This window comes from Lactuca virosa, chromosome 2 (genome assembly GCF_052849685.1).
Source record: "Lactuca virosa cultivar CGN04683 chromosome 2, Lactuca_virosa_CGN04683_v6, whole genome shotgun sequence".
In the NCBI taxonomy this organism is placed as follows: Eukaryota; Viridiplantae; Streptophyta; class Magnoliopsida; order Asterales; family Asteraceae; genus Lactuca; species Lactuca virosa.
This window is the reverse complement of record NC_136427.1, coordinates 202,429,137-202,435,136: the sequence shown is the minus strand read 5'-3', so window position 1 is coordinate 202,435,136 and position 6,000 is coordinate 202,429,137.

Sequence of the window (6,000 nt, the reverse complement as noted above, 5' to 3'; positions counted from 1 at the left end):
GTTATATTTAAATTAATAATTGAAGTATTTTATACAAATTGTTCCAAAAATGTATCTTTAAAATGATAATGGTTTACATCCAACAATATATCAAAACTAATAAATTAAGTATAATATGTTAAAAGTTCTAAAACATAACTTTATAAGTAGAAGTAAAGATATTATTTTAATATGTAAATTTAGTTTATATATGATTACACTTTAGGTTTGATATTTATTTAACCTTATTAACCAACTTATAATTATTATTAGAAAGAAATTGAAAAGTCATTGGAGTTTCAAATGAATGTCGTGAAAGGAAAAAAGCATGTGAGTTTCAAATGAATGTGGTGAAAGGAAAAATGTTTCACTAATGCCCGCGCGTTGCGCAGAAACGCCTATATAGTTGAAATCTTTCAAATATATGTTTTTTTTAAATATAACAATAACGTTGTTGTTAATTTTGAAATAATAATTCGTATACTAAATTGATATAATATATTGATTATTTTGAATTATATGATAATATATACATCTATTATAACTGCATAATCTCAACCGTTTGAATGACTTCAACCTGCGAGTTACTCATGAATAAAATTAAATATAATATATGGTTTAATGTTATTTATAGTTGTTATTATTGTTAATTAATTTTTTTTAATGTATTTACTTAACGTTTTAATTTCTGTCATTATAATTATTTAAAACATCAAACATTGTTTTTCAATTTTAAAGGTAACAATATAATCATTTATATAGAGTTATTTTTAACTATTGTTATTGTAAGTTATTTTAAGCTACTTATTTAAAAACTTTTAACGACTATACAAATATCTTTAGAAAATATTTTAGTTAAATTGAGATTATAATTCAGTTTTTGCATTTAGCACTACAATTTATCACTTTTAACTATTCACAAAATACTCATTGGGTTTTTTAAGTGGAACTGAAATTTATATTTAAGTCGACACTGTAATGTTATATTTCAATTAACAATTTAATTATTTTATCCAAACTTTTCAAAAGTTGTAGCTTTAATTTGATAATGGTTTACATACAACAAAATATTACATCTAATAAATTAAGTATAATATGTTAAAAGTTATAGACATAACTTTATAAGTAGAAGTAAAGATGTTATTTTAATATTGAAATTTAGTTTATTTATGATTACACTTAAGGTTTGATATTTATTTAATATTATTAACCAACTTATAATCATTATTAGAAAGACACTACAATTTATCACTTTTAACTATTTACAAAATATTATTTGGATTGTTTAAATTAAACTAAAATTTATATTTAAGTTGATCCCGTAATGTTATATTTAAATTTATAATTTAAGTAATTTATACAAATTGTTCAAAAGTTGTAGGTTTAAAATGATAATGGTTTACACCCTACAATATATTAAAACTAATAAATTAAGTATGATATGTTAAAAGTTAAAAAACATAACTTTATAAGTAGAAGTAAAGATATTCTTTTAATATTGAAATTTAGTTTATATATGATTACACTTTAGGTTTGATATTTATTTAATCTTATTAACCAACTTATAATCATTATTAGAAAAAAATTGAAAAGTCATGGGAGTTTCAAATGAATGTGGTGAAAGAAAAAATGCATGGGAGTTTCAAATGAATGTGGTGAAATGAAAAAATGCTTTCTTTATAAGTATAGTAGGCGAATGTCCGCGCGTTGCGCAGAAAGACATATATAGTTGAAATATTTACTGATATATATTTTTCTAAATATAACAATAATATTGTTGTTAAATTTGATATAATAATTTGTATACTAAATTGATATAATATATTGACTATTTTGAATTATATGATAATATATACATCTATTATAACTGCATAATCTCAATCGTTTGAATGACTTCTACCTGCGAGATACTTATGAATAAAATTAAATATAATATATGGTTTAATGTTATTTATAGTTGTTGTTATTTTTAATTATGTTTTTCAAAAATTTATTTGTTTAACGTTTTAATTTCTATCATTATAATTATTTAAAACATCAAACATTGTTTTTTGATTTTAAAGGTAATAATATAATCATTTATATAGAGTTATTTTTAACTACTGTTATTATAAGTTATTTTAAGCTACTTATTTCAAAACTTTTAACGATTATAAAAATATCTTTAGGAAATATTTTAGTTAAATTGAGATTACAATTTACTTTTTCGCATTTAGCAATAAAATTTATCACTTTTAACAATTCACAAAATATTCATTGGGTTTTTAAGTGGAACTGAAATTTGTATTTAAGTTGACACTGTAATGTTATATTTAAATTAACAATTTAAGTATTTTGTCCAAACTGTTCAAAAGTTGTAGCTTTAAACTGATAATGGTTTACATACAATAACATATTAAATTTAATAAATTAAATATAATATGTTAAAAGTTAAAGACATAACTTTATAAGTAGAAGTAAATATATTATTTTAATATTAAATTTTTTTATTTATGGTTACACTTTAGGTTTGATATTTATTTAACCTTATTAACCAAATTATAATCATTATTAGAAAGACATTACAATTTATCACTTTTAATTATTTATAAAATATTTTTTGGGTTATTTAAGTTAAGCTAAAATTTATATTTAATTTGACCATGTAATATGTTATTTAAATTAATAATTTAAGTATTTTATACAAATTGTTCAAAATTTATAGCTTTAAAATGATAATGGTTTACATCCAACAATATATTAAAATTAATAAATTAATTATAATATGTTAAAAGTTAAAAAACATAACTTTATTTGTAGAAATAAAGATATTTTTTAATATTGAAATTTATTTAAGAAGCAAACATATATCCATCGAACATCAAACATATATTCTAGAAGTTGTCTAAAACAGTGCTCGTAGAGTATATCAGAGCAACTACCATTGTTAATATTGATTACACTTTAGTTTATATATAATAAAGTATATCATATTTCAGAAGCAAACATAAAAAAATATACATGAATCATAAAAGATAATAACTTATCTGAAATCAACGAAGAAGATGCTTACTCTACCACCACCACCAGTATCAACACCGCCAACTATCGTACACTGCTATCAACCATCACCACCACCAACCGTCGGTGCCAACATCGCCAATATCCTTCCCTTTAAAATCAGATCTGGATAAAAAAAAGTAGAATTCACAGTTTAATACAACATTTCAAACACTAATTCAAAACTTAATTCAACATTTTAGACACTAATTCAACACTTAATACATCAAAAAATACACATTCACAGTTTTTATAACTTAGACAAATTAATACATAGAAAACACATATTCACAGCTTAATGACTTGACTTACCACATTTCATTGAGGCATTTCATCAAACACTTTGTGTGCACCAGATACATCAGATCCATAATCACCATAAAACATCAGATCTGACCAAATATATAAGATTTTCATCATCTCTGAAGTCAGGTGATGTTGTTTGTTTCTCTGGAGAGGTTTGACGGTAGTGGTTTGACAGAAAGAACAGATCCATATCTTTAGAGGAAAAAAATCAACCAAATTTCATAGGTCTGAGATGAAGAACACAAAACCAAATGTGCAACCTGAAGAACATGACACCAGATCTCGTCTGAACTCTTTCAATATTGTCGGACCTTACAGATCTGGACATCGGTGGTGGTAGAAATCGTAACTCTGGACCGGAGCTTACAGATCTAGACAACGGTACGGAAGATCTAGTGGTAGATCTAGTGTTCCGGTGACAAAACGTGTTAGATCTGAAGGTGGAGGCGAAACTGATGGCAGATCAGTAAGTGGAGGTTCTAGATCTGACCACATCTCGAAAGATCTGGACTAGGAACACGATCAGAGATGAGATAAAATCACTAGAATCATTCAGATCTGGTTAGACCTGACCAAAAAACACAAAAAAAGTCATCGAAATTATGTCGTCGGAGATGACAGGTGGTGGACGGTAGATCTGAAGCGGAAACACCTCCTTGATATCTTTTTTTGTTGTGGTTCCATATTTGAAGTGAAAAAAACATGATTAAGCGACCGGCGACGGTGGTACCGGCGGTGGTAGGTGGTGGTGGTAATATGGATTGTGTGTTCTTCAAAAATGGTGGGAGAGTTTGAAATAATTTATCATTTGAAAAGATAGATCTGATTTAATGGTTCGTACGGTTCTTAATCTTTTTTGGTTCTCATTTGAACCTTTACATATATATATATATATATATATATATATATATATATATATATATATATATATATATATATATATATATATATATATATATATATATATATATATATATATCATGGTTGTAAAAATCGGTTTAGGCGGCCGATTAATCGGCGCCTAGGCGCTTGGTGGCCTCCAACCGCCTACAAATAGGTGTTAGAGGGTTAGACTAGGCCTTGGTTAATATCGGTCAAAACCGGCCTAATTCGGACCAAATCAGTCCAACTCGGACCAAATCGGTCCAGCTGACCCTAAAGGACCACCAGCTCAAAGGAGCCAGCTTTCCTAAAACATAACTGCATTTGTTTTCGTATGGAGGATTCCTTTTTATAGAGAATGTTTTCCTTGATAGAACGTTCACAGCTTCGATGTGGGATGCTCAAACTTTTACTCTTCCATTTATCTCATTCTTCCCCAATTTTCTTGATGGTCTGACTCCTCCCCTGCTCGACTTCGACAGGTGGTTTAACTCATATTTTCTTCTTTTCTTCTTCGATTTTGTTTTCATATTAATCAGAAGCTTCTAAGCACATGGAGAACGGTAGAAAGGCATCGTCTTTAAGGTGGGAAAGATCTGATCGATTTCAGAAGCTTCCAATCAATTTTATCTTAATCCGAGTCCTAATTCCCTCTAGTTCGTTCACTGGTTCAGGTAAGATTTCTTATGCTTATTGAATGTTGAAATCCCAGACGTGATGGTATTGTGTACGTTATTCATCTTAATTTGAGCCTTGTTGGATCTCTCTATGTTCGAATTATTATGGTTGAATTAACTATCAAAAGCCATTCACACCATGAAAAGACATATATGTCTTCGTTTGAAAATTTGGGGATTCAAATCCATTAGAACTACGATTTCTAACCTCTTCCATTGTTCATGTATTACAAAGAAATTCTACCCATCAGAGTTCGGAAACGACGTGGATCATACAAACGACGTGGATCATCGGAAACGACCTGGGACTGCAACCTGCTGTCTTTGGGAGGAGAATTCGATCGAGAGTTATAGCCATGTTCTTAAGCGACTTATATCCTTGTTCTTAGTAAAGTCGTTTTCTTGGATGATGATATTGTGGTCCAAAAGGATTTGAGTGGTCTTTGGAGTTTGGTTTATTGATTTCAAGGGGAAGGTAATTGGTGTTGTTGAGACGTGTATATGTGTATGCCAAGTGTTTGAGTAAATGCTTATGTGAAACTTTTGTATCATATTTTGATTGTACAACACATCAAGTGGGTCTATCATTATGATATAAGCTTGCTAGTCTCTCAAATCTATCCAAGTTAGGAAGCAAATCCACTGTGTTACTCTTAAGGTTGGGTTTTGTTACAAGCTTTTTGTAGGTAGTAATTCGGCAGACATGTACCCAAAATGTGGGTCTATCATTGAGGCTTGAATGGTTTTTGAGGAGATGCCTTCTTTGCAGTACACTTTGTGATTGTGGACCTTTAAAAGCATTTAACAACAGAAACAAAAAGATATATGTTGGCAGTTTATCTTCCACCTTGATCTTTTTTACAGTTTTATTTGTTTTCATTTATCAATTGCTTCGATCTTTATAAGGCTTAAATAAAAGAATTAGCAATGTATTTTTATTAATTTGTTTTTTGTTTAATTTTGATTTATGTTTCATTTGAATTTTGTATGGTGTTTATATAATCATGTGATAATTTTTTTTTTTAATTCTTAGGATTATTGTTATATTTATTAACTTGTTAATTTGTTTAGTTATATTCTTAAGATTAGGATTAATGTTATATTTATTAATTTTTTA